Here is a 23,652-nt window from a genome sequence, read left to right as displayed (position 1 = left end):
GCCATCTCTCCAGCCCCGATGAGACCCTTTTTAAAAACACAACAAAGAAACAAACCCCACCAAAACCCCAAAGCACTACTTCCACCCACAATGGAGCTCCAAGTTATATGGCATTCTGTTTGAGGTGCTGCCGTGCTGTTCCCATGGTGCCAGCCTCAGTTTTTCTTTCTTTTTTTTTAAATATTTATTTATTTATTATGTATACAATATTCTGTGTGTGTGTGTCCGCAGGCCAGAAGAGGGCACTAAATCTCATTACAGATGGTTGTGAGCCACCATGTGGTTGCTGGGAATTGAACTCATGACCTTTGGAAGAGCAGGCAATGCTCTTAACCACTGAGCCATCTCTCCAGCCCCCCAGCCTCAGTTTTTCATTCCAACAAGGGGTATAAAAGGTTGCAATTGCTGTGCAGCCCTTGCTTTCTGTCTATTCTGTGGGCACCCACCATCCTGCGTCTGCAAGGTGGTGTCTCACTGTGGTTTTGATTGACAGGTCTGTGGTGGTTACTGACAGTAAGTATCCATTCCTAGGCTGGCTGCCATCTGTATGCTGGTGTCTTTCTTCCTCTTGACATCCTTGCGGAGGGGGGGACACCCACCTGCTTCTTCTGGTAGACTGTAAGCTTTTTTGAGGCGACCCACACTTGACTCTCTTCCCCACCCGCTGGGTGCAGAAAGGAAGGCTACAGGTCTAGGACATGTCTTCCAGCTGTTAGAGGCCCTGGAGTGTAGTGAGCAAAGGAAGTGAAAAATGAAGGCATTCGTTGAAAGTGCTTTACTAAACTAAGCTTTATTTTTAGAATTTTTTTTTGGGGGGGGGGGTAAAATTTACATAGTGGCCTCTCTTGGCACACCTTTTTTACAGGGGTTGCATAGGTGTGAGGACACATATCCCAGCCCTGGCACACATAGGAGAACCCCTAAGCCAAGAGCCCTCCCCAGCCCTGCTGCCCGGACAGGAAGAGGTAGATCTGTTTCCTTGGCGCATTAGCTCAGCCCCTGCACTTCAGAAGAACAGACCCACCAGGCTGTGCCTTTGTGTCTGGGCTCTTTCAGGAGTGCCGTGTTTCTGGGCCGACACACTTTCGTCTGTGTCAATAATTCTTTCATCGTTGCTGAGTAGCGTTCCATTGTGTGGTCACATCTTTCTTTCATCCGTTCACCTGCTGAGGGACACGGGGCAGCTGCTGGTTTCAGCTCTCATAAAAAAAAAAAAGTGCTGTCTTGGTATCCTTTTTCTTTGCTCTTCCTCCTCTTCTGCCATGGCTGTCCTGGAACTCATTATAGAAACCCAGCTGGCCTCAAACTCACAGAGATCCACCTTCCTCTGCATCTGAGTGCTGAAATTAAAGGCATGCATCACTATGCTTGATATTGTTTTTCTAAAAAGCAAAGTTTTATTTTTGCCCAATTCTGTTTTAGTTTATTTTCTAAACATTTATTTATTTATTTATTTGTGTGTGTGTGTGTGTGTGTGCGCGCGCACGCACGTGCACACGTATGTATGTATGTAGGCAGAAGGACAGTTCTCAGGAATCAGTTCTCTCCTTCCATCACGTGGTTCTAGTAATTGAACTCAGGTCATCAGGCTTGGCAGCTGAGTCATCTTGCTGGTCCTAATTATTAATTTTTCAGTGAAATATTTTAGATTAGCATACAAAGTAATGAGTTATACCAGGGTGTCTTCATTCATATCCTAAAATTATAATTCGGTTTTGGTTGGCAAATGAAGACATGGGTTTCGCTATGGCATTTCCAGACACAGACTGGTACCATGTTTTAGTCTTATACCCTCCCCACGTTCCTGCTCTGTCCCCTCTCCTTTCGGCTGGTCCCCTTCCTCCCCAGTTCCCCATCCACCCCGCTCCGTTTTCATGTCATATTTATCCCAGTGCCATCTCCTCTCCTACTTTCCCTCTCTGGTCCTAGTGCTCAGGAGACAGAGGCAGGGGGATTTCTGTGAGACTGAGCTCACAGCCTTATCTACCTAATGAGTTCCAGTCATGGCTACATAGTGAGACTCTGCCTTACAAAAAATGAAAACTGGACTGTCCACCTCTCCTTATTTTGTGTCCCATCCTGGTCCCCATTATTGCACCAGTGGTATGTCCTGTGCCCAGCCTTTCTGTTTCCCATGGCCTCGAGGCTTAGGAGGACACTAATGTTATTTGGAGACATTTGTCTCTTGAGTTTATCTGATGCGTCCTGATCTGGGACAAGAAAGCCTAATCAGGGACATTGGGTCCAAGGTGTTGGACATCCTGTCGTTCCCAGGACCAACGCCCCTGCCCTGCGTGAGGTGCTCTGTAAGGCGGCCGCTTTCCCTTGCTAGCTGGTAAGTGTCATGCTGAGCTGAGCCTGTGAGGCCATTTCCCGCTTCTGCTGCTGACTGGAAAGTGGCACACTAGCATCTCGTGGGCTCTGGCAGGGCGCTCCCAAGGCTGCAGGTCCCTTCACCCCATTATACCCACTAAGTGGAGTTTGTGGTGAGGGACAGGTGGTTCCCACTCCTTGGTAATGAACTTACTTCCATCAGCAGAGGGCCCAGGTAGTGACTGTGTGCCAAGGCTAAATTCCCGTGATAACAGCCTTTACTTAGCTCTTCAAATGTCTCTAGCTTTGGATTTCAGAGCCTGGGAGGCCCCTGCGAGCTTTCCACAAGCCTGAGTCAGGCTCTCACTTGTAGCCCAGGCTAGCCTTTGGCCTCCTGCAGTGCTGGGGTGATGGGTGTGCACTCATTATGCCTAGCTCAGTATCCAGGGCCTGATGCCTGTTCGCGTTTGCTGCTGGAACTTAATTGATCTTTTAGCTTGAAAGCCTTGAAGACTCTGTCTTTAGCTTTGATGTCTTGTAGTTTTACTAGATATGTGTTGAAATCAATAAACTGGATTCAGTTTTCTAGGGACCTGGTGAGCCCTTGGAAATTCAAGGTTTTTCTAAAATCTATATGAGAAGCTTCTTTGTTATAGCTTTAAATTTTATTTATTTATTTATTTATTTATTATTTTTATGTGTATGGGCATTTTGGGCTGCTTATATGCCAGCGCAGCATGCGTGCACAGTGTCCAAGGAGGCCAGAAGAGGGCACTGGATCCCCTGAAACTGAAGTCATAGGACGTTGTGACCCTCCATGTGGGTGCTGTAATAATACATGTCCCTGGTAGAGTAGCCAGTGCTTTTAACTGCTGAGACCATTCTCCAGTTCTTCTGGTTATAGTCTTCTTGTTTGTTTGTTTGTTTTGTTTTGTTTTGTTTTGTTTCGAGACAGGGTTTCTCTGTAGCTTTGGTGCCTGTCCTGGAACTAGCTCTTGTAGACCAGGCTGGCCTCAAACTCACAGAGATCCGCCTGCCTCTGCCTCCTGAGTGCTAGGATTAAAGGCATGTGCCATCACTGCCCGACCTGGTTATAGTTTTTTTAAAAAAATATTTATTTATTATGTATACAATATTCTGTCTGTGTGTATGCCTGCAAGCCAGAAGAGAGCACCAGACCCCATTACAGATGGTTGTGAGCCACCATGTGGTTGAACTCAGGGAATTGAACTCAGGACCTTTGGAAGAGCAGACAAGTGCTCTTAACCTCTGAAGCATCTCTCCAGCCCCTGAATATAGTTTTAAATGCTCTCTGGCCCCTTTGTATGTCTGTCTTTGCTTCTGTCTGTCTCTTTCAAGGGACATGTGTTTCTCTATCTCATCTCTTCTCCTCTCCCCTCCTTTCCTTATCTTTCCTTATGCTGTAGCCCAGGCTGGCTTGGAATTCACTGTGTAGCCCACACTGGCCCTGAACTCATTATGAATTCTACACAGTCCACTCAGGTAGCTGAAGATTAAAGGCCTAAGCTCTGTAGACCAGGCTGGCCTTGAACTTGGAGATCCATTTGCCTCTGCCTCCTAGTGTTGGGATTAAAACATGCCACCACACCTGGCCCCTTTACTATTTTCTCTATGTCACTTTATTTTCTTGGCTTTCCTGCCTTATTGTTCTTCAATGTTTCTTATTACTTTTTCATTTGAGTCTTTTCTCCCTTGAGCATCTTAATATTAATTTCTTATTTTTAAGATAGTTTTTCTTATCCCAGCTCTTGGGAGGTAGTGGCAGGTGGATCTCTGTGAGTTTGAGGCCAGCCTAGCCTACAGAGTGACTTCCACAACAGCCAGATTTACACAGAGAAACCCTGTCTCAAAAAAACAAACAAAAGGGGTATTTTTTCTTCTTCTAGTCATTCAACAATTCTTTCATTTCTTTTTCTTTTTCTTGTGTCAATTTTGACTTTGTGGTTTTTCTTGTTTTACCCACTCATGACAGAATATCCTATAGTCCAAGTTGGCCTTGAACTCATTGTGTAGCTGAGGCTAGCTTTGAACTACTGATTCTCCTGCCTCTACCTCCAGAGTGCAGGGATTATAGGTGTGTGACCCTCCTTTTCAGGTTAGCTTCTGAACCGTGGGTGTGTTTTGCTGTTATTATTGTTGTTTTTGTTGTCACTCCCTCAGACTGTCTTGGAAGTTGCCTTTTGCCTGTGTGTAGCTTTCCTGCCTCTGGTTGTTTTAGAGACCAGCGTGTACCTTGCTCAGTTTTCCTCAAGGGAAGTCTCATTTCTCAGTTTCCCCAATTCTCTCCCATGGACATGGCTTTCCTGTACAAGATTGCTCTGAGGGCGCACTGTCAGGTTGGTGGAATCCAGGCATTTGAACGACAGCTTTCCCTTTCTCCTTTTCTGTCTCCTTTCCTCAATTACCCCCACACCCCTCCTCTTTTTCCCTTTATGTAGCCCAGACGGACTTTGAGCTGGCCTGTTCTCTGACTTCAGCCATCTCGGGTTAGGATTACAAGTGTGTGCACTATGCCCAGGTATCCTTGCTTCTTAAGGCAAGAGCTATGGCACTGAGATACCATCCCAGACCTTTGATTTTTATGGGTGACTCTGGGTATTGAACCTAGGGCTTCAAGCAGTCTAGGTAAGCCCTCTGTTGCTGAACTACATCCATGTCCCTACTCTTACCTCTCTTTAAGTCACACATCTTCATGTCTGCTCTTTTCCCAGGCAGTGACCTTATGGGTTCTTTGAAATTCCCCGCTATGACCTGGCCAGCAGCTGCCCAGTTCTCTCTAGCTGGTGACTTTCACTCGCCTGGGTTGTGCGCACCTTCCTTCCCTGTCTGTTCCTTGTGAGTTCTCCAAGCCTGCCTTTGCTTTCCAGGGCCTGAGACTCGAGTGGGTGAACAGCAGGAGGGGTGCAGACTGGGATCTGTTCCTTTGCTTTTTCACTTACATTTGCTTGGCAGTTTCGATATTTTCTGTCTTTAAGTGTAGATCCATGAAGGCTTTTTAAGGCCATGGAGTTATTTGTGTGGTTAGGGAGCAGGTTAGTCCAATCATGTCTGATCTTCCAGGGTGACCATTCTTTTTTTCTTCTTTTTTTAAAATTTATTTATTTATTAAAGATTTCTGCCTCCTCCCCCCCACAGCCTCCCATTTCCCTCCCTCTCCCCCGATCAAGTCCCCCTCCCTCATCAGCCCAAAGAGCAATCAGGGTTCCTTGACCTGTGGGAAGTCCAAGGACCACCCACCTCCATCCAGGTCTAGTAAGGTGAGCATCCCAACTTCCTAGGCTCCCACAAAGCCAGTACGTGCAGTAGGATCAAAAACCCATTGCCATTGTTCTTGAGTTCTTAGTAGTCCTCATTGTCCACTATGTTCAGCAAGTCCGGTTTTATCCCAGGCTTTTTCAGACCCAGGCCAGCTGGCCTTGGTGAATTTCTGATAGAACATCCCCATTGTCTCAGTGCGTGGGTGCACAGGGTGACCATTCTTTTTTTTTTTTTTTGGTTTTTTCGAGACAGGGTTTCTCTGTGGTTTTGGAGCCTGTCCTGGAACTAGCTCTTGTAGACCAGGCTGGTCTCGAACTCACAGAGATCCGCCTGCCTCTGCCTCCCGAGTGCTGGGATTAAAGGCGTGCGCCACCACCGCCCGGCAGGGTGACCATTCTTGTACAAGTCTGTGCACATGTTAGTATTTCTGGGGCAATTCCTCAGAGTAGAACTGTTGGCCCTTATGATAAGTATGTGTGTGTGTGTTTAATGTTTGTGGTTGTGTGTGTGTTTATATGTTTGTGGTTGTGTGTGTGTGTTTATATATATGTGTGGTTTTGTGTGTATGTGGTTTTGTGTGTATGTGGTTTTGTGTGTGTGGCTTTGTGTGTATGTGGTTATGTGTGAGTGTGTGGAGATCAGAGTGCCTTCCTAAGTCCATCTTTGCCTTATTTTTGGAAACAGGGTCACTCACTAAATCTGGAGCTCACTGATTTCACTAAACTGGCTGGCCAGCAAGCCTTGGGCTCCTTCTATTCCTGCTTCCCACCCAGCTGTTCTAGGGCTGGCCACTGGCACTCTTACTGTTCCTTCTGTCTCTCCAGGAGCCTTTCAAAGGCTGTGAAAGTTGGGCTCTTCCCTGGGAAGTGGACAGCGTGCCCTTTCCACAAGACTCCTTTGGTTCTGGGTAGGCGAGAAGTCAGTTTACCTCCAAAGGACTCTAGACTCTCCCCAGGGTCCTCACAGAGAGCCTCAGAGAGGCTGGAGCAGGTGTGAAAGTGGGCTGTCCTAATACCCATGACCGATGTCCTCTAGTGACCCGCAGAGCATGCACCGAGCTGTCCTTTGGTGCCTCGTGTGCAGAAGAGAGCATCGGCAGCATTGGAGACTGATGTGAGCCAACTGAACGCAACCTTACTCCCCCAGCATCAGAGGGTACCAGTCAGCTTTGCCAGAACGCCTGGCGACTGCAGGGGAACCGAATGGAGGAAAGAGAGATTGTGGCAAAGCACTGTCATGGTCCACATGGCAGCAGAACCAGCTGGCAGGAGCTGGGCCTGTAAGTTGCCTCAAGTCTCAGCTCTAATTAATGCCGGCTCGACTGTGTCATGTCCCTGCCTGACCTTCCTGCTTCTTTCTGCCTGACATCTTAAACCTTTTGTTTGAACTTGGGAACCTTGTCAGCAGGAGCTTAGCGCTGGTGTCCTGGCTTTGACTCCTCTCACACCGAAGTTTACGTGCATTCACCCTAATAATTAGCCTTCTCCCCATGAGAACTGTGAGTCTCAAACCTCAATTTCCTCATCTGGTTCCAAGACCCTGAGGAGAAATTTCAGCCCCACCTATACGCTGGAATCTGACAGGGAACAATGTCATTCCAAACGAATTTCAGGGTGTTGTTGAGCCCAGTCTACCTGGGCACTATTGTGCTGCTCTTGTCCATCTGTCTGTCTGCTCTTACCAGCATTGGCTACAGCTTGTCATTACATGTGGGTGTCTGGGTGAGTTTTCTGTCCCTGTGCCATGCAGCTTACAAAGACAGGTTTCTCGGGGCTCATGATTGGCGATCCTGTGAGTTCATTAAGGTCACTGAGAGAGCATGGGGGACTCACTCCTGGGAAGTCCCCTGGGTGACTCACAGACCGCTACACTTCTATATGTTTCCCAGGCAATTTATTGGCTCTTACATGGTGGCAATTGGAATCTTGGGGAGTTTAGAGACTACCTGTGGATCTCAGGAAGGCCTCGTGAGTTCTCTGACTCTCTTCCCTCCTTCCACAAGGGAACTTTAATAAGCACGGTCTCATGAGATCGCGAGTAGGCCATCCCAGCTGCTCTGTGCCAGATGCTGATGGTCATGACAATCAAATCTAGAGGAAACAGCTGTACACTTGGCTTCATCCACTCACTACCTGGAAGAGCTCAACATCACACTCCCCAGGAACCCTTGGTGGTATTTTACATCTCCTGTGGTTGCTGTCACCTTGGCCCCCGTGTCTGACATCCTCAGAAGATCCACACTTCTCTCCCCTGATACAGTCTCTGTGGTGGGTAGCTGTAGATATGGGGGTTGGGGGTAGGGAGAGGAGGGCAGGAGATCAGGGTGCACTTGTGACTAGTTCATGTGGGACTATACTTCTTCAGAGATGGGCCCTCTCATGTGGGCTAGGGATCTGTGACGAACTTTGAGCTAGCGTCTGGTGAGACTTGAGGGTTCGGCAGTGACATAACACCTGTGCTCCCTTAGCAGGGGAGCCCTGGCATCAATCAGATGCTATGGCCCCTTACTCCATGCCTCCCTTCCACCTCAGGTGAATGTTGGATGCCAGAGACAGGAACACCTTAGGCCCAACAGCAGCAGGGGCTTAACCTAAGCAAGCACGACAAATATTCTTTCAGAATCCCACCCACAGAATGACAAAATCTGCACAGGGTTCAGACTCCCACCTTGAGTTCCAGATTCCCACCCTGGGGTCCAGCCTCCTGTTCTAAGATCCAGATTCCCACCCTGGGTTCCAGCCTCCTGTTCTAAGTTCCAGATTCCCACCCTGGATTCCAGATTCCTATCCTAGGTTCCAGAGTCCCGCCCTGGGTTCTAGACTCCCATCCTGGGTTCTTGACACCCGCCCTAGGTTCCAGATTCCCGCCCTGGGTTCTAGACTCCCATCCTGGGTTCCCACTCTGGGTTCTAGACTCTGGCCCTAGGTTTCAGATTCCCACCCTGGGTTTCAGACTCCTATCTTAGGTTCCAGACCCCGCCCTGCATTCCAGACTTCCATCCTGGTTTCCAGGCTCCCATGCTGGATTTCAAACTCTTACTCTGTGTTCCAGATTTCCTCCTAAGCTCCCAAAACCATATTCTGGGGGCTTCTACTTCCAGCCCCTGACCCCAGGCACAAGCTGTCAGCCTGCATCCCCACCAGAGTTCCTCTCCTTCTCCTCATTAGGATTTGAGACAAGGCTTGTACATGTTTTAGTAAGGGACTCCAGGGAGCAGAATCAGGGATGATAATCACTTCAGGGAGGGAGGGTAGTATTTTTATTTGGCTCCGGCTATGGCTGCATTTTGAATGTAATTCCCTAGCAACAGAAGCAGGTGAGAAGGCCGGGCGGTGGTGGCGCACGCCTTTAATCCCAGCACTTGGGAGGCAGAGGCAGGCGGATCTCTGTGAGTTCGAGACCAGCCTGGTCTACAGAGCTAGTTCCCGGACAGGCTCCAAAGCCACAGAGAAAACCTGTCTCGAAAAACCAAAAAAACAAAACAAAACAGAAGCAGGTGAGAAAAGACTCCCATTTGCCATCCCCAGAAAGGAAAGGGGAGTGTAGAGTGTCTCCTCCTGACCCTGTGGGCGGAGCATTGCCTTGAGTGAAGGAGACTCTGCTTCTAGAGTACTGAGCAGGCCTTAGGCCACACCCTGTGGAGGCAGCAGAGTTGGAGTCCAGAGTGTGCAGGAATACATGGCCAACGGCTCCACTGTCAGGATGTCCTGGACAGAGTATGTTCAGAACACACACACCTCACACCCTTCCATACGGAGCTCACAATTGAACCTCGCATACAGCTGAGACTAGGAGACCAGCAGGTGGGACATGACAGGTACTGTTTGTGCCCTTTGACTTTGGTCTTTCCACAGGTCACATACGGTCACCTCCTCCCTTCCAGTGTGGCAGAAATATGGGGCCCTCGGCTCTGGGCACTGGGGGCTGAAGGCAGCAGCTGTGCCCCATACTAACCCTCGTGAAAGCGGCACCATCCTCTTCTCTGCCCCACCAGCATGAATGCCGTGCATTCTCTGCTCTGGCTTGCGTGACGTACGCCTATTAGCAATGGACATAATGGCGCTGTGTTCACTTTGGGTACGGAGTACAAGTCAGGGAGAGGGACTCAGAAGGCGTCGCAGTGAGAGGACCTGCCACCAGCCCTTCCAGGGTCAGATGGGGTGTTGTGGGATCCTCAAGTCAGGGAGAGGGACTCAGAAGGCGTCACGGTGAGAGAACCTGCCGCCAGTCCTTCCAGGGCCAGATGGGGGTGTTGTGGGATCCTCAAGTCAGGTCAGGGCTTGGTGCCTAGCTAGTGTGATAAATTGGTGAATGACTTCAATTGTGTGTGTGTGTGTGTGTGTGTGTGTGTGTGTGTGTTTGCACACGTGGGAAGGATTGCTTCAGGGAGTAGGAGATCACATTTTTCTGGGTGGACGGCACTATTGAAAATGTACACATTAGGTTCCAGAGTCCTAGCAGCAATCCACTGGCCACGCCTTCCAGGCCCATGGTGTTCTAAGGTCCAGGGGACCTTCAGGGCTGGGCATGGCAGAAGGCCATTGTAGGACTATCACATCTCCATACAGTGAGATTGCTGGGTGGCCTCGACGGATGGTGGCTTTAACCTGTCTAACCCTGGACAGTTGGTCACAGTGAGGACAATTGTATTTTCAGCTACGCACCCATACTCGAATCCTTTGTGGGTCTGCAGGTGTGAAGAAGAGCCTCTCTTCTCCTTCGGGAGATCCCAGTGCCCAGCAGGCAGGGTGGGGGCATCATGGTGCATCTCAGTGGTGCTGTCTCTGCCGCCATCAGCCTCTGGCACTGAGAATGATGCTGTGGAGTATTGTCTTTGTAGCAGCCAAGCTTTCCTGTGCACAGGGAAAGGGACTGAGGGTTTGAGTCAGGAGGTGAGGACCCTGAATGCCCAGTGTCCACCTCTTTCTACAGGAAGTGTTTAACATAGCTAACATGGCCTCAGCAAGGAGGCAACTCTAACCATGGATGGAGGAGAGGCCAGGACTAGGCCCACCTCTTCTATCTTCCCAGTTCCACCTCCACAATGATAGTGGTGCCAAGCCAGCCCTCAGGATGCCCCAGCCTCAAGTCCCACACTGAAGCCATTGTGTGTGAGTGCTTTCAGGAGAACATGGCAGCTGATAGCTTGCAAGTTTCAGAGACTCTGGCAAAGGCCCTATCTACTCACAGTGGAGGCAGGAGGACAAATGAGAGCGATGGCCTGGGCTACCTGCCACTGTCACCAACTGCAGTGACTCTCAGGAGTCAGACATTCAGGAAAAGGCTTATTTGAACCCTGAGGGCTGTTGGGAGGTTATTCCAGTTTTAACCTTTTGTTGTCAGAGTACAGATGCTACTTAAGGCAGTAAATAGGATTGCTGGCAAGGTCTCAACCGTGCTACGTTCTCCAGCTCTCGCAATGCTGGGCTTAAATGCCGCTGGAATTGGCTCGAGCCCAGGGTTCAGGAGGGAGAGGAAGAAATCGAGAAATAGATAAGGGAGAGAGGAAGGGAGGGGCTGATTTAGGCATCAGAAATATGAACCCTGGAGCTAAAAGCCCCAAAACCAGAGCTGAAGCTACTTTGGCCAGAGGCAGGTCTCCTCCATCCCCAAGTGTATTTTCTTACCCATTCATAGGCTGGGGTGGGAGGGCAAACTACTGTAGGGAGCTGCACCTTAGGCCCTGCCCAGTGCTCTGACCCCACACCCAAGAGCTACCTGATATGATATCAGACTGAAAATTCCTACTAAGCTCCGAGAAAAACTCGCCTGTCAACATCAGCTCTGCGTGGAAACATTTTAGGGAGACTGTGAAGAGCCAGGCCTTTCCTCTCCCACATTTGAGGCTCGAGTTGAGATCTTCCAATGCAGAGGCAATGGTGAAATGGGTCTGGGTGGTACCCTGGTCAAGAAGGACAGTGAGCAGCAGGCGTGAGGTACCACTATAGGGGCACGGAGAAAACAACAAAATGATTCTTCTAATAGATACTAAGAAAATAGCTCGGTAAATTGCAATATTCATTCATGATGGCAAAACACAAGCATTTAGCAAATTCAGAACACAGATGGGTTCTTGGTCACAAGGAAAGGCGTCCAGTGGATCTGCAGCCAACATGGTGTTAGGTGGGAGACTGTTGGGAATGTCTCAAGTCGGAACAGTTAGAGGCTCTCTTACTGTTCTCAAGTATTGCTGGAACAACTCCAAGGCCATAGAAGGAAGATAAAGAGTAGAATCGGAATGGAAAAAAAAAAAAGTGAAGCTGTTTTCCACATATGATATCATCGATGCAAAAGGAAAAAGGGTATGGAACAAACTCTCAGAACTTATTAGTTTATCAACTTTCTATCCCAAGGTCAATTTCAAAAGGATCACTGGTGTTTTAGTGAGATATCTCTAGAAGAAGAGAACCAATGGAATTTGTGTGTGTATACATTTATGTACATATACAGACATATGTATATATGAGTTTATTAATTCAGCTTTAAAATAATAACAATAGCTAATCACACCCAAGATGCTGAGAACCGGGTGGTTGTGTATTCCTTGAGGCTAAACGCCTCAACAGTCACACGATAACTGTCTCTCCCAGGGTAACAGCTGTTACAAGTCTACAAGGCAGGTTCTTCAATAGTTTCAGTCTGGTGCCAGGTGCCTGGAGTTTCCTGAAGGAAGGCTGGCTCCTAATCCATGACGAAAGCTTGGAAACGCTGGTTCTGTTCACAATGAAGGAATTGGCAACAGCAGGAACAGGGCAAAGCAATTTAGGAGCAAAAGGCAGGATGACCCTCTCAAAAGTTTTCAACTGTGCTGCTACCAGAGGGTGTCATCCACAATCGGCTGGGTTTTCCCACACCAATCAATCTTTAGATCAGGATCCCTATTCAGGTGACTCTAATTTATAGCAAGTTGAGGTTTAAGCCAGCCATAATAGCTGGTGTCCCCACATGCCACCTTCTTGCTACTTGTGGTAGGAAACAGTAAATGCCTTCCACATGCTTCTCAACTATTAGCCACCTGGTTCCTTGCATTTGAAGTTATGTACAACTTTTTGGACAAAATTATATAACTTCACTAATGCAGTGGTTAATGTTAATTGTCCAATTGTCTAATTGACCGAATCCTAGGACCATTCAGAGATAGGCCTCTGGGAATGCATATGGATGGTTCACATTAATTGTGATAGGAAGATCTGCCTGTTCCGGAGATCCTGGACTGGATGAAGAAGAGAGAGGGAGCAATGCATGCATTCACTGCTCTCTGTTCCTGGTGGTGGCTGTGATCTGACTGTATGGTGGGTGTGCTTCAAGCTCCTGCCTCCCACCACGACTTCCTTATTGTGATAGACGGATCCCTTGAACTCTGAGCCAGAATAGACCCTTTCTCTTTCTCTTAAGTTGATTTGGTCAGGGATTTTTATTAGTGACATGAAAAGGATCTAAAACAACAAAAACGGTGTGCATGTGTGTGTGTGTGTGTGCTGTGTGTGTATGTGTGCATGTGTGCTGTGTGTGCGCGCATGTGTGCTGTGTGTGTGCATGTGTGGTGTGTGTGTACATGTATGCTGTGTGTGTATGTGTGCATGTGTGCTGTGTGTGTATGTGTGCTGTGTGTGTATGTGTGCTGTGTGTGTGTATGTGTGCTGTGTATGTGTGCATGTGTGCTGTGTATGTGTGCTGTGTGTGTATGTGTGCTGTGTGTGTGTGCATGTGTGTTGTGTGTGTGCGCGCATGTGTGTGTGTGTGTGTGTGTGCGCGCGCGCGCGCTTGTGCTCTCGCACATGCGCATGTTGCTAGGGATCAACCCAGGGCCTTCAGTAATCTAGATAAACCCTCTACCACCAAGTCACATCCCCATACAACTTCACTGAAGAACATTTGAAAGCTTGCAGATGAAATCGGATGATGCTATGATGATGTACAAGAAGACAATGTCCCAGAGACATCAGCTTCTTCCCAGAGACCTGCTAACCTCAGGACAGTCCCAAAGTCCAAACAGGACTTCACCGAACCTGGCAAGTTGGCTCAGAGAGGTTGAGTCTGAACAAGAAGGCAGAGGTTTAGCTTTCCAGACACCAGGATTTCGTCCAGCCTTAGAACAGCAGCAGTGCTGGTGCCGATGCCAGAGCCAGCATGGTGTGAGAGTCGCCAGGTTAGTGGGTGACTTGGGAAGACCAAGACTAAAAAAATCCTCCAAGAACTCCTAAAGGTTTTTTTTTTTAACTTTACATAATGAAGATTTCTTAAACAATAAATGAAAACATAAAACATAGAAAAGATGGATAAAATGATTAACATCTCTGTAGAGAGAAGACAATCTAAACCCCGAAGGAAAAATAAAACTAGTGACAACCAGTAAAGGGTTAATAACCAAGAAAGCCTTATTTAAGGCAGTAATTGACAATTACTCCCACAGAGACAGAGGGGGAAGGAAGGGACCACATGAGCCGTGGACACAGAGGCCAGAGCAGCCAACAAACACATCTAAGATGGCTCTCGTCTGTTACTAGGGAAAGCAAATCAGACTCAGTCAGCGTGACTAACATGAGCATGGCCAGCTGTGGTGAGGAGGCAGTTTACCACGACTGGCCACCACTCTGGGGACAAGCTCCAACGTTTAACAAAGTCAGGATTTCTGTTCCCCTTTGCTAGCCACCGCCCTCCCCTGGGTACTCGCGTCAATGACACCTGAGCAGGTGGGTGTCAGAGTCATAGCAGGGTTTCACTGTAGTGCCATTTATGAAAACATGGAAATAGAAACCGCCTCACTCCTCATCGGTAGAGAGGAGGTGGAACACTCAGTAATGTGATTTTTTTAAACATCTGTGGGAATACAGTGGAAACAAATGGAGATCTACATGCCCCATTGTGGATAAACATCAAGAGAACGGTGCTGGGCAAAAGGCCCTGCAGAGTATGACATCACTTCTGCTTATGCTCTACAGCACACGAAGCCATAACTGGATGGTCGTGGATATAGGCTTGTGAGGTGACAGTATAGAGCCCCCATGGGAGTAATGAAAATAGGTCTGAGGGACGAGCGATTGCCGTGGGAGGCGTGGCCAGGGGTGGGACACAGGAGCCCCTTACTCCTGGCAGAAGCTGATGGGTGGAGGGGCTGTGAGGTGCAGGAGAGGCAGGGGCGAGGTGTTCACTCAGCTGATTAGTGGGTGCTGAATCAGGAGGTGAAGTGAAAAGGAGAATGGACTCTGAGTGTGGGGGAAGATTGTCTGGACTTGACAGGTCTGAGGCATCCCTGAGGGGCCAGGGAGAGGGTGTATGGAGCTGGGTTTCCAGTGATGAGGTGGCAGGTCTATGAGTCTGGGACTCAGTACCCAAGTTCTGAAGAGGGGACAGTGGCCCCCTAATGGGAAGGGCAAACAAGGGTGAGGCTGGCAGAGGTTAATCCAGGGGCCTCTTGGTGACAGGAAAGATGACACAAGATTCCCTAGGGGGCAATTCGTAGTGTCCCAAGTGCTGCGACAGGAGTGGCCCTGTTATCTGAAGCTCCATTCCTCAGGTTGGCCCTAGGGCCCACTCCCATTAGTCTGTTGGTTCTACTCTGGGGGCTGAGCCCTGGTTCTCAGCCCTGGAAGGGCTTCTGCAGGAGGTCCATGAAGGATTGCTGTTTTCTTATCATGCCTTTGTTTTCCCAGTTTTCTACAATGAGTAGATTTATGTTTTTAATTATGTATATGAGATTATGAGTATGCATATGTGTCTGTGCACATGAATGCAATTGTGAGCTACCCGGCATGGGTACTGGGAAAGGAAATCAGGCCCTCTATAAGAGTAGTGCGTGCTCTTAACTGCTGAGCCATCTCTCCACCATCTCCCCAGCCTCCAGAGGGTCAGAGTATCACTGTGTAGCCCAGGCTGATCTCAGACTCATAAAGATTCATCTGCCTCCCATCTCCTGCCCTCCCTTCCCAGACTGGTTATATTTTATTTTTATAGTCAGGCAACAGATATGTTTTACATCAGTTAGCTGCACTGAAGGGCATGCCTTAGTGTGGTGCCCAGACCCTGTCCCTTCTACTCCCTTTTAGCCTGGGGACTCTAGAAGGGTGTCCCTTTCTGAGGCTGAGAACGGACAGCCTTTGGGAGACACTTTTGTTGCGGTGACAAATGAACGCACCTGGTTAACACATTTGAATTAGTGTGTTTTAAAATGAAAAACAGATTTTCCTGACGTAACAATACATATTCATAGTCTTACAATGCATGTAATCCAGAAATACACAAAGCAGAAGGTCAAGTCCTCTGGGTTTCTGTGACTTAGAGGTAAAACCATGTGATAGTTTGGTATATGCACGTGCAGACTTTTTAGAAACAGTGAGTAAGATATGAGACTCAAGTTTAGGGCTTGTGCAGCTTGTGCCTTTACCTGCTGAGCTATGTCCACAGCCCGCGCTTTTTATTTTTGTGACTTTTGTGGGACTGTTGTGAGGAGCTCATGCAAAGGTGCATATGTACTCGTGGGCACACACATGCACACACACTTTTTCTTTCTCACCATGCTGGGACTTGAGCCTGGGACCCACCATGTGGTGGGTGTGTATATACATTTTCAGCCAGCTTTTCAAAAGCTTAGCAATAAGCTGTTTCTGTCTCACCCGTTGGCAGCACAGACACAGGGCACCTGTCAATGGTACCATTACACACTAGTGTTTGCCTTTTGAGGTTGGGGTAGATTCTTTCTCCATTGTTGGACCTTTAGGTTGCTTCCAGTTTTATGCTTTTGTGTTACTGGAAACGTTGCTACAATTCTCTTCCAGTGCGCCATGTTTTGTTCTAAGAGCATTGCCTGGCTCAGTGTGTAACCATGTGTATTGCAAAATAAAACATAACCTGTGTATGTTCTAATAGTGGTCTGCTCCTGACATGGCGGGGAGAGGAGCTGTCCTCCAAACTGGGGCTGGGACTCAGGCTGGCCTCACGGGGTTGATGGTCTGGCTTCATGGTCCATCTTGTGCTACAGTCCAGGGAGTGGTTGGGACCCTGACCTCAGACTCCCCATCTCACATCACACTGATTAGTTGTGGGGTGGAGGGCAGGAGGCTTGGCCTAAGATTCCTCACCTGTGAAAGAGGAAGAACCTCAGTGATTGGCTGTGGGGCTGCCGTGACTGGAGGGGGGGTTAGGACAAAAAGGGGCATAGGACAGCGTCTTTGCAGAGTGTCACTGTTGTCGCCACAAACAGGTCATTTGTTCTAATAGATGGGAACTAGCCGGACCCAGACAGGCAGCAGGTAGAGGCCTTCCTGACTTAGTGGGCTATATTGTATCATTATCTGTCTTCTCTGTGGAGTGTGATGCCAGTTGGATCTAGTTTGCGGGGAGGGCATGACTTTGGGGCCTGACTAGAAGAGGCCAGTGGAAGGAAAGGGTGATACAGGCCAGTGCACTAGGGGTGGGGTTGGTGGGAGCAAAGTGGACATGCAGGGTCTCCCTGGTTAGCACTGGAGAGCCAGGCCTGGGTGCCCATATCTCCCCTGGATCTAGACTCGGCTGTAGTCACAGTTCTTTTCCTGGTGGTCATGCCCTGGCAGGGCAGTCAGGGTTATTTTAATTGCTTCTTCCCCAGTTCAAGCAAACCAGCTGGGGCCAGAGTGCCGCCTGCTGTCGGGGGAACCCACACTTTCTAAGAAATTGCTTTTCAGGCCAGCAGTGTTCCCCAGAGTCACTCAGACCATGATGCTGAGCTCAACGGCTCTCTTCCACTTTCTTTATTCAGTCTTCTCCCTATGTGCCCTTCAGAATGAACATACCCTTCTTAGTGGAAACACATTCTGCTAGTGACCTTATAGTGACATAAGAGCCCTGTGGGGATTTGGCACCCTAGAGGAAGAGAGGAGCAGAATGTGTGCAGAAGCAGCCTGAGATTGGGACCCACCCAATCTCAGAGTAGGAGCTGTCCAGCGCAGGCCTCTGCTCCTCCCTCTCCCTTTCATGTAAGGAGCTGTCTAGATCCTCTCAGGAGCCAGCCTTCCTCCCTTGGCTGTTCAGCTCAGAGCAGTCAGGATCCCCACAGTGGTGCAGGGCCATCGCCTCCTCGGTCGTGGTCATCCTGATCTCCGGGCCTCCATCTCCAGTGAGTGAGCCCAGAGTACGGCAGAAGCCCTCTGCTCTTGGAGAGAGCTTCAGCCATGCCGGCTGCTGGGCTCTGCTTAGAAACGGCTGGAGAATGGTTCCTCCCCCTGGATGCAGTTGGCGTGGTCAATCCCATCTGAAAAATAAAAGCAGAGTTCTTTGCTGAGTCACAGAAGCTCCAGAGCTGATTTGCACACGCCAGGCTGAGTCTGGGCAAACAGAGAGAGTCCCAGCATCTAGATGAGAGATGGGCAAAGAGCAGAACCTGAGGCTTGAGACTGTGAGTATGTGTCTGAGTACTGTAAATGCTTTGTCATTTTCTGACTGGGATAAGGTTTGCCTCTCCAGGTTTATTCTGCTTGAATTCTCTGCTATATTTAGCATGCACATATACATGCTAACAGTTAAGAGTGTGGTATCTTGAGTGTGCAGGAACATGCAGAGGAAGATATTCCAGGTCTGCTTTTACCTGCACACTCTTGCATGAGCTTGGGGGGCGCCTGGGCCTGATTCTCTCATAGTGTTCCTTTAAAACATGGCTGTCCGTTTAACTGAGTCTGCAAGTGGAGCCTTGTCGCTGGCAGCTGGGATGAGCTGGAGGATCTGGGTGGCAACTTTGCTCAGTTCCATGGAGACAAAAATCCCATGAGCAGAGCCTCTGGAAACTCTGGGCCCAGCCTGGGAGCCTCCACTGCCTTCCCCTTCCCAGATGAATGGGGTGCTGGATTGGACTTGCCTCTTGTTTCCTTGTGTGGTTTTGGCCGCTTCCATCCTTATCTTCTGCCTGTCCTATGATTGGAGAGTGTCTTCTCTTTTAAACTTAGTAAGGAATCACTTTTCCTCCTCCTTCTTTTTTTTTTTTTGTTTGTTTGTTTTATCGAGACAGGGTTTCTCTGTGTAGCTCTGGTGCCTGTCCTGGAAGTAGCTCTTGTAGACCAAGCTGGTCTCAAACTCACAGGCCTGCCTCTGCCTCCTGAGTGCTGGGATTAAAGGTGTGCACTGCCATCGCCCAGCTAGAAATCACTTCTAAGCAAAGCACTAGGGGAAGCAGCAGCTTGTATCAAAAGATATCCTCATTATCTTAGAAAGGAGCCATCACTGTTGCAGGGTGCCTCAGTTTTTCCAGTTGCTGAGAGGAAACCCAATGTTGACTGAGGCTGACAGAGCCACATTGGAAAGGTATAGCAGGTAATTGGCAATAACTAAGTTATCCTAATGATGTCACGAGGCATCTGAGCAGCCACGAACCTGTGCATGAAGGGCTACATTTGCAAGCCAACGCCTGTCATTTTGTTATTGATTCATAATGTGAGGAGAGATTGCAAACAGGTTAATCTTCCTCATTCAAACGCAAGATTAGAGTTGGAGACCTGAGACTTCTTGGATTGCAGCCTTTGAGGAGATGAGCACCAGCATGCAATCTCTATCCCCTAGACAACAGAGAACGGCTGAGCATCAGGTGATGTGAGGAGCACAGACTGAGTCCTCCATTCCTAGCCTAGCACCCAGTGCCACTCGCTCGCCCTGCCTAGGAAGGATTCTTCATCAAACACTTGACCAGATCGAAGGTAGCACCCTGCTTGCTCTGCACTGGGTGTCCCCTGGAAGACCCCAGGAGCTGTCCTAGGGCAGCTAGTGATACTAGCTGTGATACTGGGATAGTTTGAGATGTGTGCCCAGCGCTGTATGTGTTGTCGTTCTGATGGTGTCTCCGAGCATGGGTGTCGCAGGGGCCATGTCAGCAACACAGAGCTGGCCTCACAGGAACTGGATTCTTTGCCTGGTGGTTCAGTCGAGCTTGGTAAAAAGTGTTGCACTCAAGGAGAAGGATGAAGCCATGGGCCTAACCTCTGTGCTTGATATGGAGTAACTTCAGCTTTAACTGAGAAAATGGGATGGTTAATCCAAGAAAGGAGAAGTCCAGTCCAAGGTGATGCTTTCCCTAGGCTGTGAACTTATTAAAATTCTCTCTGGAACCCAGGTATGATGGTGCCTGCCTTTAAGTTCAGCAATCAGGAAATAGAGGGAGGTGGATTTTTGTGAATTCAAGGCCAGCCTGATCCATAGAAAGTTACATAGAAAGTTCTGAGCCAGGCAGTACTACACATGGAACCCAGTTCAGTAGTTTTGTTTGCTGTTTGTTTAAATGCTCTCTGAACTAAGAGTAGGGGATAGGAATGTCTTAATTACTTTTCCTGTTTCTATAACATTACCCCAACAAAACTTCTTATGGGAGAAAGGGCTTATTTTGGCTCATAGTTCACAAGTCCAGCCCATCACGAAGGAGGGGGAAGAAGTCCTGGCAGCAGGAGCTTGAGGCAGCTGCTCATCTTGCGCTTGCAGTAAAGAAGCAGAGAATGGTGGATGTTTGGGCTCAGCTCTCTGGCTCCATTTTTTTTTTCCAGTATGGGCTGTCCTACCTAGGGGACAGTCCCACTCACAATTAAGATGGGTCTTTTCACTTCAGTTGACATAATCAGGATAATCTCCTACAAATATGCTCAGAGATTTGTCTCCCAGGTGATTCTTGAGTCTGCCTAGTTGACAATTAATATTAACCAGCACAACACACCTGTAATTCTAGCCCTCAGGGGACTAAGGCAGGAGGATAGCTGAGAGTTGCAGACCAACCTACAAAATGTGTATGTGCGTGTGCATGTGTGTGTGTGTGCATGTGTGTGTATGTGCGTGTGCATGTGTGTGTGTGTGTGCATGTGTGTGTATGTGCGTGTGCATGTGTGTGTGTGTGCGTGTGTGTGTGCGTGTGCATGTGTGTGTGTATGTGTGTGTGTGTGTGCATGTGTGTGTGTATGTGTGCGTGTGCATGTGTGTGTGTGTGCATGTGTGTGTGTGTGCGTGCGTGTGCATGTGTGTGTGTGTGTGTGTGTGTATGTGTGTATGCACACCATAGTGGCTGTGCATGTGGAAGTCAGATGACATAAGATCTGGGGATCAAAATCAGGTCTCCAAGCTTGTGCAGCAGGTATGTTTACCCACTGAGCCATCTCACCAGCCCTGAGCCATTGCTCTTATACATGACCTTGACTTCTGGTTGGTTGACTGGGCTGCCTTTGACCCAGAGGAATGTTATGGTTTGAAGTCCCCACTAGAAGTCTGTGTCACTATACAGTCAGGGTCAGCCATGGTACAGCCCAGCCAACAGAATCTGAGCTGTGAAGAGCCCTGTGTCTGTATGATGCTCACATCACACTGGTCCACACCATTGTCTGCTTTGCATTAAGCTGAGATCCAGTGTCACTTTGGGGGGGGGGCTTTGTGTGCTTCGTTCCCCTCACTGAACCCCCGGTGACCTTCGTGGACCCCTGCTGAACTCTCCCACCGAGAAGAGAGAGGTAGGACTTGAATAGTTCCTGCAGCTCAAGGGCATGTTGGAAGTGACTCCCCATGATTTGCACAGGGCTAACCTCAGGTTTCTGTGCTTGGCTTCCTGCTGTGCCAGCAGCCGAATCCCACTCCAGTTTATGAAAAAGCACACTTGGCAATGGTATAGATTTGGTTGCTTGCTCGCTGCCTTTGACCTCAGAGCAGGAAGGAAATGAAGTCAAGGGCAAAGGCCCAACCTGAGACATGGATGTAGGAAAGGTTGGAAACCTCTGGAGCTTTCCCAGACCACCTCTTCTGTTTATGCACCTGCAAGTGTCCTCTCCTGTCCTCCAACCTCCTCCTTCCCCTTCTCTCTCCTCATCTCCTTCCCACTCTTTCCTCTCTGCCCACCCTCCATGGAGTCTTGCTAAGTAGTCCAGGATGGTTTGGAATGTGTTATCTTTCTGCCTCAGCTTCCCGACTGCTGGATTATGGCTTTACCATCCCCATCCAGGTTTCCACTATTTTTGTCCTAAGCAATCTTTTCCTGGTCCAGCGTTCTAAAGATGCTGTCTGCCTTCACCTTCACATTTGCGTTTGTCTAGATGGAGAGATGGCTCAGCGGTTAAGAGCACTGCCTGCTCTTCCAAAGGTCCTGAGTTCAATTCCCAGCAACCACATGGTGGCTCGCAACCATCTGTAATGAGATCTGGTGCCCTCTTGAGGAAGACACCTGGTCAATCGTCCTCATCAACTTAGACCATGAAACCCAATGCGAACTGCCATATACGGGCTCCCCGTGCATGCTTCAGGATTGCCAGGGCATAAATTTCATTCATTTCAGGTGGTCTCTATTGGGTCATGGAGTGTGGTGCTTTGTCGTGTAGATGTAGATGAAGGTTCTAGTGTGATGAAAAGGCTACCTTTCGTCCATTAAATCAACAGTGGTTATTCATCCTTGTGGGTAGGTACCTGACAAAATCAGCTTAAGGCAATGTGGTAGCTTGGACAGATACGGTCCCATAGGCTCTTGTGTTTGAATGCTTGGCCCATAGGGAGTGGCACTATCAGGAGGTGTAGCCTTGTTGGAGGAAGTGTGTTCCTAGCGGGGCAGGCGTTGAGATCTTGAGCTATGCCCAATGTGACTCCTTCTGCTGTCTGCGGATCAAGATGTGGAACTCTCAGCTACCCTCCAGCACCATGTAAGCCTGCAGGCTGCCATAATCCCCACCATGACAATAACCCTCTGAACTGTAAGCCAGCCCCAGCTAAATGTTTTCCTTTGGAAGAGCTGCTGTGGTCACATTCTCTCTTCACAGAAATAGCATCCTGACTAAGACAGGAAAGAGAAAGGATTGATTTTGGCTTAAGGCTTAGGAGAGCACCATGGTGGGGAAGGCTCGACAACACTGGTATGAGAGCCTGGTCGTGCTGCGTTCAGTCAGGAAGCAAATGAGTGAATGCTGGGAAGAACTGGCTTCCCCTTTCCCTTTGTTTCCATTCTGGGACCCCATTCCATAGGACAGCGCTGCCCATATTCAATGGTGGGTCCTCCCTAGAAATGCCCTCAGAGACACCTAGAGGTGTCCCTCCTAGGTGGCTCCAAATCCCATCAAGTTGGAAGACCAACTGTCACGAAGCTCTCTTGGACCCTCTGTCATAAATCAGTGACTACACAGTATGAGGATGTGTTTTTCTTTCTCTCTCTTTTTCTCCCAGATGTATACCAGTTTTTATGCCAAGCCACGCTACCATGGTTGCTATAGCTTTATTGTAAATTTGAAATCAGGTAGAAATATCTGAGTCCAATTTTGTCCTTTGTTTCCCAGCATGGCTTGGGTAATTTAGGTACTTCTTTCCCGATACTTAGTTCAGAAGCAGTTTGTTTCGGATTTTCACTGGCTCATTTTTTCAAACAGCATCATAGCCTCACCAAGTTTCCCCAGTCCCTGAACGTGGTTCGTTTCTCTGTGTACTACATGATTCTTTAATTTCTCCTCATGAATGCCCCCTAGCTCCAAGTGCACAAACACTGTAACTATTTTGTTAAATTTGTATCTAAGTATCTCATTTTATTTTGGTGCCATGGTGTATTGAATCGTCTTAAAGCAAAATTGCTGCTGCAATACAGAAATATAATGGTGAACACCATTGAAGAACGTAAATTATTTTTCTCTGTCACCTTTCTATCATTTTAACTTTCCAAACTCTTGGTAGATTCCTTGGGCCTTTATATTTTGGTTGTGAGTCAAGCCTTTAACGGCTGAGCCATCTTCCCCTTCAGGCCTTTCTATGGAGATGACCACATCCTGTGTGATTACCAGTGAGTCTTTCTCTCCCTTTAGCATGGCCTTTAACATTTTCCCCTGCGCAGCTTTGAGCAGAAGTAATAAGGAAAGAGGCTTTTGCATTGGTTTCCGTTTTAGAGAAAAGGAAATAGCAAATAGCTCTTCCCTCTTCGCGTGTGCTGTTAGTTATAGTCTTTATTACATGTTTGCATTTCTTGGGGGTATAGGCACACATGCCAAGGTGCACACGTGGAAGGCAGAGGGCACTGTATAGAAACTGGCTCAGTTTCGGTGCCTTCACCCACTTGAGCCACCTCATCAACTCAGCTATGGTTTCTAAGTAACTGCTGTTGACCAG

General features: G+C 48.5%; 1 protein-coding gene across 10 annotated transcripts in view; it reads left to right on the top strand.

Moving 5' to 3' along the window:
* Jakmip3 (Janus kinase and microtubule interacting protein 3) overlaps window positions 1-23,652 on the top strand; it is a 136,733-nt gene that overhangs the window by 7,103 nt on the left and 105,978 nt on the right. Inside the window, exon 1 of one of the 10 annotated variants that reach the window (XM_041666620.1) lies at window positions 17,838-17,962. The exons of the other annotated variants lie outside the window; for them this stretch is intronic. The gene's annotated coding sequence lies outside the window, so the exon portion shown is untranslated. Of the gene's footprint in view, window positions 1-17,837; window positions 17,963-23,652 lie in introns of those variants that run through there. 10 annotated transcript variants of the gene reach the window in all.

This window comes from Microtus oregoni, unplaced genomic scaffold, assembly GCF_018167655.1.
Source record: "Microtus oregoni isolate MIOR12 unplaced genomic scaffold, Mior012 000016F_ref0000370, whole genome shotgun sequence".
NCBI classification, from domain to species: Eukaryota; Metazoa; Chordata; class Mammalia; order Rodentia; family Cricetidae; genus Microtus; species Microtus oregoni.
The sequence above is the reverse complement of the archived record's forward strand: the minus strand, read 5'-3'. Positions and strand labels throughout refer to the sequence as shown.